At 46.0% G+C, this 14,087-nt stretch overlaps 1 protein-coding gene across 4 annotated transcripts in view; it reads left to right on the top strand.

The window, feature by feature from the left end:
* Tln2 (talin 2) overlaps positions 1-14,087 on the top strand; it is a 409,739-nt gene that overhangs the window by 86,984 nt on the left and 308,668 nt on the right. The window lies entirely within an intron of this gene.

The raw sequence follows: 14,087 nt of genomic DNA, 5'->3' as shown, positions 1-14,087 counted from the left end.
TCCCAGAGCAGAGGCAATCACTTAAGTATCCCCTGCTGTGTAGCAGAGCAAGCCAGCAAGCACAGCACCCATGGACTGTATTTGGCACTGTGTCCCTTGGCCAGCTGTGTAGCTCCCAAGAGACAAGTGCAGTTGTATGGAGAAGAGGGGAGAGGGAGTGGCCTGGGGAGGGAGGAGGTGAACTCCCAGCGCTGGCTTTCACATCCCTGCCCTGGGACAGTGCTCAGCTGCTACTGCTGTGGCTGCAGGGTCTGCAGTGGGGAGCGTGACTCAGAAGTCAGGATGAATCAGCTCTGCTGATGTCAGCATAGGCACAGAAACAGGGGAAGTCTGAGTTGGCCTGGGATGGTGGGGTTCCTGGGGTTCCCCGTTGAAGCAGATGTGAGCTGAAGCCTGGGCACCTGCCTAGACCTCTGGAGTATGCTGGTTGGCTACTTGGAATTGGGATACATTTTATTTTTTCAATTAGATACTTTTTATTTCTTTCTTCTTGGGTGCGTGTGTGTGTGTGTGTGTGTGTGTGTGTGTGTGTGTGTGTGTGTGTGTGTGTGTGTGTGTATAGGTGCATGCACGTGGTGGGGGAGCTATAGGCCAACCTCTAATGTTGTCCCTTAGGAGCTATTTACCTTACTTGAAAATATGTTTCCTTTCTTTATTTTGTGAGTATGCACGTGCACACATCACAGCTCAGCTTTCCAGAATTGACTCTCTTCTGTCCCCTTGTTGGATCCAGATATCTAACTAAGGTTAGCAGGACTGCCCAGCCAACACTCTCACACACCGAGTGCCCGGTTTCCCCAGCCTAGGCTGTATTACATTTTTGAGATAGGGTCTCTTCACTAGGACCTGGGGCTCACTGTTTTTAGGTTATGCTAGTTGGCCAGAAGGCCTCAGAACCTTCTTGTCTGTGCTCACTGGTCTATATGTGCCACCCTGCTTGGCCTTTTGCTTGGATTCTGTTGCTCAGACTGAGGCTGCACACAAAGTACCTCACCAAATGAGCCATTTCCCCACATCAAGTTTTATCTTTACTTCTAAAAAAGAAATATCTTGGTTCTAGAAGCAAAATATGTAAAACAAGGGCAGCCAGCAAGTTTAGTTCACACAGATCACATTCATCATGTGTGTTAATGTTCTCTACAGAGCTTTGGGTCCAGGAATCATGGCATTTTCTAGTAGTGCTCAGGGGTGGGGGTGGGGAGAGGCTATGTGGTAAAGAGGTCCAGGCTCACAATTCCACTTATCAGAAAGGATGAACCCCTACTCCCTTGTGGGAGTGTGCTAAGCAGCTCCCCATAACTGTGACAAAACACCAGGGACACCAACTCCCTGGGAGGCAGCTTCCTTATGTTTCCTGACTTAAGAGGTTTTAATCCGTGGTTGCTTTGCTCTGTTGACTCTGGTGGGAGCACATGGCCAAGGTAACTGACTTGTTTACTTCGTGGCAGCTGGGAAGTAAAATGACACAGAGACAGAGTTAAGGTCCCAATATTCTCTTCAAGGGAACACGTCCAGTGATCCTCTCCCTTCCAGTGGGCTCTGTGTCTTACTGTTCTCCCACCTCCTATGCTACAGCCTGGGGACCAAGCCTTCAACACAGGGGTGTGTAAAGGACATGCTTGCAAAACACAGACACTGTTACTTTTCTCTTTTGGAAACTAATGGTACCAATACAGCATCTTCTAGTTCTGCAGACATCTGCTACAAGTCTCTGTGGGCTAGAATTGGGGTGCTGGTGGGAGCTCTGTTCCTTCCAGAGATGCTGGGAGAAAGCTGAGCTGTTTGTCTTCTCCGGTTTCTCTAGAGCCACCTGCATCCTCTCCTGAGTACCATTCCTGCTCCTTCAAGTCTCCCTATGCTGTCTCCTCTGCTGGTCCTGTTTCAGCTTCACATCTCCCCTCGACCACTGGAAAGGCTTTTGTGGTCCCCTATGCATATGAATGTAGGATATTCTCCCTCTTTCAGGGTCCTGCAAATCTCCTTTTGTCAGGTAAAATGATACCCTCATAGGTTTCTAAGGTTAAGATATGGAAGCCTCTGAAGTCCATTTTCTGCTGGTCAAGTATAGTATGTAGTCCAGTGACAGCAGGAAAAGCAGGCACAGGGACCAAGTATCTCCTGATGGCTTCTCTTGCTCGGCTGTATTGTGTGATGCCCGTGAGCGACTCCCTTGCAGATATTGAATCCCTTCATGGAAGACAGTTTGACCCTAAAAAGGAGGCCATGGATCCTGCTGAAAGCTGAAAAACCCCTCTTCCTATGAGGAGAGAGCAGATAAGTTCTTCTGCACTGTGAGACTGCTCTGTTCATGGTTCATAGTCATGAATGGAGTGGAGGTAATCCAGGTAAGGTGACAAGGAAGGTGGGGATGACAACTGCTGAGGGCTAGGACAATGGTTTGTAGGCTCATGTCACAACAGTGTCACACAGACCACCAGCCGGATGCATTGGGGCTAATTAGACTGTGAGAATCACAACAAAGTAGCCCAGGATTTGTGTGTGTGTGTGTGAATTTGAATAATTGGTGAGTGACTACCCAACACTGCCAATGAAAACAAAACTTGAATGAGGCCAATTTTCAAATTCTGTCTGATGAAACATAAACAGAGTGTTTACGAAGCAGCCACACTGCCTGAGTGATTATCTTCAGAATACAATGTTCAGCCAAATGGCTCCTAATTGATCTCAAAATATTTACTGAGCCTAGCACTATCTATGATAGTTTCCTATTGAGTTGTTGATATAGCCCAAAAAAGACAGTGAAATATGAATATTCCAAGACTAACAAAAACAACTGTCACAAATGAGGTGTTAAAGATATAAATACAAAGTGCACAGCTTCTTGACAGAACAGAAATATGCATACGAATCCTCTTTTCTTGAGCTCAGAAAAGAAAAAGTCACATATCAAGCTCAGGCAGTAAAAGTTTTTTTTTGTTTTTTTTTTTTAAAGGAAATGTCCCTTGACACTTTTCATATAGATGCAAATAATTGCAAAGTTGCCATTTCAGAAAGTCACTTTTTATATTCTGTTTTTCTCCCAGGACTCTAAATACCTTAGCATGGTGGTTTCAAAACAGGTTGGTAGGCCTAGGGAGGTGGCTCAGCTCCTGAATGCTTGCGAAGCATGCATGAAGTCCTGGGTTCATTCTCTCCATCACTGTGTATGGTAGCTCATGTCTATTACCCAGCACTTGGGAGATAGGGCAAGAGGAACAGAAGTTCAAGGTCATCCTTGAGCATTTCATTTCGGCCTGAGATAACAAAACAAAGAACTAGGCTTGTATATTTCCAATTTCCTCCCCTTTTGTGTCTCTTACCCTTACATGTGGGCTCGACTTAGCTATGTTACTAATGTATAGAATACAATGGAAGTGAGGGTGTGTGACTTAATAGACCATGCAGTGAGAAGCATGGTGCCTGCCTGCCTTCCTGCCTTCCTGCCTTCCTGCCTTCCTGCCTTCCTGCCTTCCTGCCTTCCTGCCTTCCTTTTTTTTTTTTTTTTTTTTTTAAGACAGGGTTTCTCTGTGTAGCCCTGTCCTAGAACTTGCTCTATAGACCAGGCTGCCCTTGAACTCACAGAACTCCTCCTACCTCTGCCTCCCAAATGCTGGGACTAAAGGCGTGTGCCACTACAGCCCAGCTGCATGGTTGCTTTCTCTTTTTTTCTTTTTCTTTTTTTTGAGACAGGATTTTCCTGTGGCTTTGGAGCTTGTCCTGGAACTTGCTCTGTAGTCCAGGTTGGCCCAATTCACAGAACTCCTCCTGCCTCTGCCTCCTAAGTGCTGGGACTAAAGGCATGAGCCACCAACGCCCAGCTATGGTTGCTTTCTTAGTCTCTAAGATTTCTTGCCGTGAAGCCTGCTGCTTTGTTGGAGGACACTCAGGAGACCTGTGTAGGGCTGCTGCAGTGGTTCATGACTCTAATTCCAGGACTTGGAAAGAAGTGGGAAGATACAGAGTTTGAGATCTGTCTGGTGTACTTGAGACCCTGTTTTTACAACAACAAAGAAAGACTATATAGTGAGAAATCAAGGCCTCTGTCAGCAGTCATGTGGGTGCCTTCTTGGAGTTAGGACCTCCTGCTTTTCTTTAGGCAAGCCTTCCTATGACCCAGCCCCTGAGAAAACCATGGAACTGAATGAATACTCCCTGGTTCTAAAAACTCCTGCTGCAAGACTTTTCAGCCTGAGTAGGGTTGGAAGGGAGACTAGGCAATGACTCCCTCCACCTTCGAAGGTCCCAATGGCAAACCAACTTTTGATTTTATTAAGTTCTCCCAGGAGAATCAATGAGTTATTTTGGACAGATGTCCAGAGCCATGGGTGAGGCGAGTGACCCCAGGGCATCCATACCTGAAAGATTGCACCTAGGTCACTAAATACCCCAGCATAGTATTTACACAGCTGTACAGATGAAACACCTTCCTCTGGTTTTCCCCAGCCTATTTACTCTAGCTCCTTCCAGAGACCACAAGACCCTGTGAAATTAGAGCAGAATTGCATAGGAGGAGTTTGCCTCTGGTAAGGGTTCCTGTTCCTCCTTCTCTAAGGGAATGTCCACAGCCCACAGGTGCCCCCTACCCCCAAATGATCTTTTGCAAGGAGTACAGCTGATCAGATCTGATGAAGATGGTAGCAGTTTGGCTCAGCGGATAAACCTGTACACCAACCAGGTCCTGACTCACAGAGACTATGAGATAATGTTTATTTTAAGCCACTCCACTTGGGGAAGTCTTGGCAACACTGGTAGTAAACAGTTAGCACTTTTGCTGGTACATGTGTGGTCAGACTCCCCACACTGAATCGTCTGTAGGGATATTACCATTATTTTGCAGTTTCGCTTTTTAAAGAGATGGCTCCTATAATAGACCTGTAAGCCCCACCCTTCCCTTGCTGTCTTGTATGCATGCTTTGAAAAGACAGTTACTAAGATTAAATTGATTTATGGGCTCATTTGTTTCTCAAACACTTTTCTGGTTTGTTCTGGGCAGTTGTTAATGCTTGAGTTTACTTGTGTGCTTATCTCTGTGTGACTCTGTGACTCGGAACACGTGCTTCCATGGCCTCAGAGGAATCTGTGGTGACAGGAAGCCTTTGGCACATCCTAAAGACAGCTGGTTGGAAAAATTAATACATCCAGGCGTATGTTCCCAGAGGATGTGCCTGAGCTGGAGTTAAAATTACAGGCATCCCTGGGGAAACCCCAACAGGAGATGGTCCATCTTCCTTAAAGGGCATTAGTAATTTCTTATTTTGTGTCTTGGGCCTGATGCAGTGCTCCAGGGTTGAGTATGCCCTTAAGTTTTAGAGACACATGCTTTGCTGCCCGTGGAAGTCTTTCATGAGGAAGACACTTTGGTCAAGCACTAAGTATTTCTGTGTGTGTGTGTGTGTGTGTGTGTGTGTGTGTGTGTGTGTGTACAGTGTGCAGGTGAGAGGTTGATACAGACATGTATGTGTTTATGTGTACACAAATGTGCCTGCGTGTTTGGAGGCAAAAGGTTGGTATCAGCTATCTTCTGCAGTCACACTCTATATATTGAGGCAGGGTCTTTAGCTTCAGCTCAGAGCTTGCTGATTTGGCTAGCCCAGCACCTACTAAACCATTAGGAGGCAGAAGATAGGAATGCCAAAGCAACAGTGAAGTCATTATTGAGGCTTCTAGAGAAAAAGCAGGGCAAAGCTTTCGGTTGGCCAGTCAGTAATATCTGTGTCTTTTGGTCTGTAGAGCTATTATGGGGCAAGTCTGTAATCCTATCATTCAGGCTATGCCAGGAAGATGGTGAGTTTGAAGTCAGCTTGGGCCATATAGAAAGATGTAGGGAGGGGTCTTTAATATAATTAACCTTATGGTAAGCAGATATAGAAAAGACAAATTGAAGGATGGAGAGATGGTTCAGTAGATAGAGTACTTGCCACATAAATGTGGTGACCAGAATTTGGATCTGTAGCACCCATATATGATAGAGATGTGTGTGGCAGCCTGTCTGTAGTCCCAGCCTTGGGAGGCAAGAGACAAGGTGAGCCCCGGATGCTTGGATGCTGCTAGGATAATTTAGTTAGCTAGACTAGCTGAAACTGGTTGAGCTCCCAGTTCAGATGAGAGAGGTACCAGCTCAACATGTAAGGTGAGAGTGACCTGGAAAGGCATCAGACGTCACTCTCTGGCCTCTGGTGCGTACATACACATGCATGCATACATGCTTACACACACAGGCATATTCCCACACATGCAAACATGCATGCACATATTACACACACACACACACACACACACCTTAGAAACAAAACATAAATTATAAGAAATTATAGACTGTAGTCTTGCAACAGATGGGTTGGTATTATCTGGGGCTGGAGCCTGTCCGATTTCTCTAAGGTCACTACCACCTTTTTTGTGTGTGGTGCTTGGAGGTTTCCTAACAGTTACAGTGCCTCATTCTCTGCCTTCTGCCAGGAAAGGTGTAGCTTTTTTTGCCCTCTCTGAGATCCTGCTCATATGTTATATACCTGTCAAAGGTGTGCCACAACTGCCTGGCCTCTATGACTGTGGCTAGCTTTGAATTCTGATCTCCAGGCAATCTTTATTAGGTCATCAACAATAGAAAGGGGCTCTCTACCCTTCTGTGGAAGGTGTTCTGGGTGTGCTTGTCCTTATTCAAGAAATTGCTTCCAGGTAACAGATGCCTCTTCTTACTTTGAGTGAAGAAGCAAGTAAGTAGCCTCTGAGAACAGGGGCGGTGTGGGGGATGCCATCCCTGACCAGAGCCTTTTTCTCCAAGCTTCCGGTTCGTGCACACACGTGCCCGCCCCCTCTCATGATGTTTATATGTCTAGCTTATAATAAACTCTGAACTAGCTTGTCTTTAAATGCTTTTTATAGCTTTTACTTGTTATACATGTACACATACTCTGGGATTTAAAAGTATTCAGACTCACAGAAACTTTACTACCTATTTTAAAAATGATATCTGGTCATAAATGTTCTCTTTTCTGATTTTTTTTCCCCCTGAAACATTTTCCTTTGGAGATTTAAAATGGCCCCAAATTGTTGGGGCTGACTTGACAGCTCAGCACATATGAGCACATCACACAGTGCTCTTGCGGAGGACTGAGTTTAGTTCTAGCACCCATATCAGGTGGCTCATAAATAACCTCCTGTAACCCCAGCTCCAGGGGGAATCAAGTGCCTCTGGCATTTATGAGCACCTGTGCTCATGTGCACATAGAAACAATTACACATAATTAAAAACAAGACAATCTTCAAAAAGTCCTCAGATTGTGAAGTTCACAATGAGAAACCTGTAGATACATTCTTATTTTGCACCCCGCCCCCAAACTGTTGCTTTCTGTCATGGTGGAATTTTTGTAATCACGGAATTCTACCACAGAGGACTGTTGCCATTCTTAGGCCTGCAAAGGTCCTTGAGGGGATACTTCGAGAGAGGTGTGGTGGTCCAGAGTGATGCTGTGGCATTCCCTGTAGTCGGTGACATTTGAGAATTGTAGTGTTGCTATTTTCTTCCTGGTTAGCTGATGCCGACTGGGAGGAGGCTGAGGGTGTAGCTTCGTTGGTACAGTGCTTGCCTAGCATTCAGGAAGGCTGGACTAGACTCCCAGCACTGCATCCACCCCATATCATTTGGTGGTGCATGTCTGTAACCCCAGTATTGGGAAGAGGCAGAAGGCTCAGGAGTTCAAGGTAATGCCTGAGCTGCATGGAACCCTGCCAAAAGAAAAAGTAAAAAAAAAAAAAGCACTCCTAAAGAGAAAAAACTTCCCCATGAATCTGGAAAGAGCTAATTATGTGGATTCCTGTTCCCTCCTGCCTTCTTTGGGGGGCTGAGTAGGATGTTTGTACCACATGGCTGAAGAGCCAGATAATAGGCACAAATCATGATGTGGGAAACTGGTCCCAGAACAGCTGTCAGCCAGCTGCTGTGCTAGTAACTGGGCAAACAGTGTGCGAGTGTTCATCTGAGAATCTTACATTGTGTTGGAACAGATCTGTGCAGAACCATGATCCTACATACTTGTCACAGACAGCAGAGCTCTGGGCTCACCTCTGCTATGCTGGGTTGGTCACTGCAGGCCAGTGTCAAAGCTGCCACCCATTTCTATGGAAACCCTGGTGAGGTACCCTTCCTTTCTCTGCAGTGCTAGACTGGATGATGCAGGTGACTGTGTGGCAGAGACACATCATAAATTAGTTCTCCGTGTGATTGTCCTTTAGGGTAGGGTGATTTGAGCAGATGATTGCCAGGATGACTCTGTATTACAAAAAGCTTGTATTAAAAACAATGCTCCAAAGCCTCATAGCATACTGTATGGAAGTGTACCAGCCAGTGACTTGTACTAGTGCTGGTGAGCAGCCTAAAGGAAGATGCTAAATGTGTCAGTATTAGGGATCTGATCACCTTCAGACCAGCATAGGTTAAAATGATTGACTTTCAGTAAGATAAATAGTAAGGGGTCAAATAGGAAAGACTGGCCAGTGGTTTTTCATAAGAACTTTGTCTTTCTGGTGCTTGCCTGCCTGCCTGCCTGCCTGCCTGCCTGCCTGCCTGCCTGCCTGCCTGCCTGCCTGCCTGCCTGCCTGCCTGCCTGCCTGCCTTCCTTCCTTCCTTCCTTCCTGCCTTCCTTCCTTCCTTCCTTCCGTTCTCTTTCTTTCTTTCTTTCTTTCTTTCTTTCTTTCTTTCTTTCTTTCTTTCTTTCTTTCTTTCTTTCTTTGTAGCTCAGAGCATCTTCAGACCTGCGAGCCCCTCTTTGTGTCCTCAGGGCCTTCAGCCTGTGTTTCCCTTCTTGGTTTGTGTGGACATAACCAGACGTGTCCTGTTCCATCAGCCTTTTACCCAAGGCGTACATGCCCAGCTCTAGAGCAAGGACATGGTGAGGTTGATGGCAGCCTCTGCTAGCTACGCTGGACCTGTGTCTCAGGGATGAAACAAAGGCAGGGCGGCTTCTCGAGACTAAGGAGATGCCCTTTGGGTGGGTGGGGGTGGGTGAGAATCTGGGCAGATATCAGCAGAGAAAAGGCTGTGTGACCCTATTTAGGAAAATGCATACACCCTATTAGCCTTTCTTCCCCTAAGAAGGAAAAATCATTACATGGCAGAGGTTCAGGCCCCGTGGGAGGATTTTCTGGATGATTTTCCATTTTAAGAATCATGTTTCCATAGATGTGATAAAATTATCAGTACATTCAGACCCCGCCCCATCCACCTTTGTGTATGGGCCCATATTTCTTGCACATCCTAGGTCTTTGCCCTCTTTCCTGCTCTGCCAGCCAAGGATACAGATAATGTTGTAATGTGAGATGGGAGAAGATGTTCAGCTGAGAAGGGGTGGCACACACATGTTCCCCCCTTCCTCCCACACATGTTCCCCCCTTCCTCCCACACATGTCCTATTCTGCCTCAGTGCTAGTAAGTGGTGAGAGGGTTCTGAATACATTCCTCCAGTGTAGCCTAAAGGTGACCTGATCTCCTTACATCTCTCCTCACCGCCCCACCCCCACCCCCTCAGATACAGCTGCTCAGTCTTGCTAGCTGCCCTGCCTCCTTTCCCTCTTCCCACAGCACTGATTGCCACTGTCTAACAGGCAACGTGAGGTAAAGAGTGCATTCACGCTGTACCAGAGTACCCAGGCCCTGACCCAGCTGCTCCACCCTTACTCCTGCCTGTTCCTCTGGACTGCACAGCGCCTCGCCTTTTCTGCACTCACAATTACATTGTGCAGAGCCTTCTAAGTCTCCTGGCTAGAAAACTGCACTCCTGGAAGACAGGATGTTGCTCATGTTGTTATTTCCAGCCATTTATCTAGTCATGCATTTCTTTATACAATTACCCTCCCAGGACTCAAGAATAGAGAGATGAATGTGATAGATGGAGACATGCAATAGGGATCACACACTGCTATCCCCCCTCCCCCCCCAGTGACCTGTGTAGAGTTGAGGAAGGCAGGAGCTTTCTCCAAGAGCTTGCCACTGCATAGCAGCAGAGGATCTGTCTGCCCTTGGACCCTGACTGTGGCTCTGAGAAACTAATCTTAGGAATACCTCTCCTGGGAATGGTAATCTCAAAATGTACAGGTCAAGAGAGATCTCTCTGTTGAGATTCCCTGCCCTCCACCAGCTGCATGCAACATAAGCAAAGCAAAGAAGAGGTATCCAGGCTTGCAGCTTTTAATGAGATGGGTATACTCAAAGCCTGAGTTGAATACGTGGAATAGAGTTTGAAGGGCCTTGGATTGTGGGTGCAGGGAAAATTGGCCTGCTGGTGCAGCAAATGGCCCGAGACCTGTCACCTGTTTCCCCTGGAGAGTGAAGACTGTTATTACTCATCCTTTTTCAAAACAAGTGGGTTTGTGTGTGACAAGCCCTGGGGGACCACATTCCACAGGATCCCTTTATTAACAAGATTGTACTTTGCAGCTAGGCAGGGTGTGGTTGGAGAGCCCTTTACAGACAGAGCCCAGAGGCACCTGGCTGGGTAATTGCAAGCTTGCCTTTTGGTTGCTTCTCAGTCTTCCATTACAGATGACCTCTCAGCTGTAATTTCTGGACCCTCCAAAAATTCCTTTTTTTCCTCCTCTTTGTAGGTTTTATGAAGCTACACAGTCTATGATAATGATCTGAACAGTCACCTTGGAAAGCAATTAGAGTAGATGGGCAGGGTCAAGATTGATTCCATCCCAGGTGTCCGAGGAGGAGGCAGTGGCGAAACCCAGGTGTTACAATGACTGAGGGTGACCTGTCCAGCCAGCTGAGCAGGATTTCATTTCCCTGAACTGGTACCTTCACTAGTATCAGGAAGCTGTTGGCTCAGAACTGCTGAGAGAAGGAGTCCACTCATTCCTGGGACCAGGGGTGCTCTCAGAAGATATGCTCAGAAGGCCTATTTCACTGTGACTAACGTCCTTAGAATTATCTAGAAGAGATGACAGGGAGCCCCTCTCCTAAGAGGCTGTGTTTGAGCAAGGCAAGGATTGGAATTTGTGCTGTTGAAGAACTCCACAGGTGAGTGGAATAGTGGGCCAGGCCCAGGGCTGTGAGCTCCCTTACCCCCAACACCTGGAGCTTGTCAGGGATGCTTACATGGCCCTGGCTTCCAGCATCAGATGTTGCCCTGTAATGGGACCCCTGCTGAGACACTGTTTGTCCTATTGGCAGTACATGATGGTTCCTAGGAAGGGAGTATTAACCCAGGTATTTGTGTTTGTTTTGCTGAGTCTTCACTCCAGAGAGAGAGAGAGAGAGAGAGAGAGAGAGAGAGAGAGAGAGAGAGAGAGAGAGAGAGACAGAGAGACAGAGAGACAGAGAGAGAGAGAGAGACAGAGGGAGAGGGAGGGAGGGAGGAAGGGAGAGAGAGAGAGAGAGAGAGAGAGAGAGAGAGAGAGAGAGAGAGAGAGGAGTCCTAATTTGCACTCAGCTAGTTTTTTAAAAGTTGTAATGTCCATTAGTGGTTTTTGTGTTGTTTTTAAATGCATTGTGGCTGTTTTTCAAAGTTGCTTTGCCTTGTATTGCCAATGTGCGCACACATAAAACAGTGATTTATAAATTGAATATATGTGTTTTATAATGAGCCATGTTCTGTTTTATTGTGTCATCATTGCCTCTGTCCCCATGTCAAGAAGTAGTCTGCTGGTCTCCTTCTGCATATCTGGAGGCAAGCTCCCCATGTCTATTTTATGACTATCCCCTAGTTATGTGACTGATACTACAATTGCTTTGCATGTTGGGATTGTATGTGTACATGTCTGATCCCCAAGTGAATGGGGTCTTTGTTTTGGGGCATCCCCTAGTTTTAGGGCATGCCTGTTGCACTCTAAGGATTTAAAGATTGTTTGCTGAGGGAATGAATGAATGAATGGATGAATGAATGCTGAGAAGTTGGAGCTCCCACCAAACTCTTAAGTGTTTGATGGTAGTAACTGTGTATGCTCTCCCGACTCGATGTTTAAGACTGGGGAAAGGAAGCTGGGCTGTGGTGGCACACCCCTTTAATCCCAACACTTGGGAGGTAGAGGTGGGCAGATCTCTGAGTTCGAGGCTAGCCTGGTCAGTGGATCAAGTTCCAGGACAGCCAGGGCCACACAAAGATACCCTGTCTTGGAAAAACAAACAAGACTAAGGAAATGCCCATGCTTCCTGTCTTAACTAAAAAAATTAAAGTGTAGACTTTTATGCCTGCCAGAAATATAAGTAAGAAGGGCTGGAGAGATGGCTTAGTGATTAAGCACACTTGCTGTCTTACAGAGGACCCAAGTTTGATTCCCAGGACCCAAATCAGGCATCTGTAACTCCAGTTCCAGGGGATCTGATGTCCTTTCCTGGCCTCTGAGAATACCAGACCTGCACCTGGTACACATGTATACATTCAGTCAAACATGCATATATACAAAAAATAGCAATAAAATGAAAAGATGCATACATATATAGACGAAAGTTAAAACTTTAAAGCAGGCATTCTTTCTAGTTTTTCTGTCTAATCTTAACGTGCCATCTCCATATCTCTTGTGCTGATTTCATTCATTCTGACTGGTTTGATCCTGCAGTCTCCTTTGTGGGGTTTCACTGTTTCAACCCAAATGAATGTCGTGTTACATGTTTTCTTCTGCCTTACTGGAGGCTGAGGATAAGCTTTCCTTCAGCCAAAGGGGCTGGCCCACTGAGAAGAGTGGGCTGTTGGCCGATCTCCTCATTGACTGGAGTCTTGGCTTTTAAATATACTTTAATGTTGGTGATTGTGTTCATGAGAGCCAGGGTTGCCTAAGCCCAACCCTGATCAGTGTATCTGTCACTGGAGTGAGAGACTTTCTTGTACCCATTGTGCACCCCCTCCCCAGTAAGGTTTTGTTAATAGTACTAGCTTTCTAGGAGGTTCTGCCTTTTTCTTTTGATGGCTATACTCTAATCCATCATCAGCTCACTACATTTTAGGTTTGGAAGGACTGTGTGGAAGGTATGAAACATTAGTGAAAGGAATTTGGCAAAACTACTAAGTAGTTGGTGCATTCTAAAGTGAATCCTGTAATAGTTATTGTTGTCATTCCAATGTAGATGTCATCTGTCAGCATGGGGCAGAGTCAAGTCATTTTTGATCTTTTTTTTCCCTTTGAGACAGGGTTTCTCTGTGTAACAGTCCTGGCTGTCTGGGAACTCGCTTTGTGTTTCAGGCTGGCCTCAAACTCACAGAGATCTGCCTGAGTCCACATTCCCAGTGCTGGGATTAAAGTTGTGCACCACCACCTCCTGATTAATGACAAAAGACAGTCATGGGGAGTGGTGCTTCACCATTACACCCATTATGACAGAATTACAGCCTTGCCCTACTATACTAGCTTCATGGAAGTATCTGGATGCCACCTTGAAGCCAAGCATGTCCACCCCGTCCTCCCAGGCTATATTTGGGTTATACTGTTCTTCTATTTTCTGGGATGTTGTTTTTTAAGTTTTTATTTTTTATTATTATTATTATTATTTTGTTTGTTTGTTTGTTTGTTTTTTTGATTTCTACGAGACAGGGTTTCTCTGTATTGTTTTGGAGGCTGTCGGTCCAGCCTCGAACTCACAGAGATCCGCCTGCCTCTGCCTCCCGAGTGCTGGGATTAAAGGCATGCGCGACCACCGCCTGGCAAGTTTTTATTTGTTAATTTTTTTTTCCTTGTGAGACAGGGTGGCCTCTAACTCATAAAGATCTGATTACCTCTGATTCTCCCCAGTGTTGGGATTAAAGGAGTATGCCACCTACCATGCCATCTTGAATTTTTTTTCTGTTATAAAGGTTCAACAGAGAAATAGCTTAGGCCTGTCTTGAAGCTAGACCTCTTTTAGCATTGGAATTGAGGGTAAACACAGCACAGATACACTGAGAGTGCAGCTTGGCCATTTGCCAACAAGAGTTTCTTTTAAAAAATTTTGTTACTATTTGTTTGTTTGTTTTTCAAGACAGGGTTTCTCTATAGCTTTGGAGGCTGTCCTGGAACTAGCTCTTGTAGACTAGGCTGGTCTCAAACTCACAGAGATCTGCCTGCCTCTGCCTCCTGAGTGCTGGGATTAAAGGCGTGCACCACCAATGCCTGGCTAA

Source organism: Mesocricetus auratus, unplaced genomic scaffold (genome assembly GCF_017639785.1).
Source record: "Mesocricetus auratus isolate SY011 unplaced genomic scaffold, BCM_Maur_2.0 Super-Scaffold_100691, whole genome shotgun sequence".
Taxonomy (NCBI): Eukaryota; Metazoa; Chordata; class Mammalia; order Rodentia; family Cricetidae; genus Mesocricetus; species Mesocricetus auratus.
The sequence above is the reverse complement of the archived record's forward strand: the minus strand, read 5'-3'. Positions and strand labels throughout refer to the sequence as shown.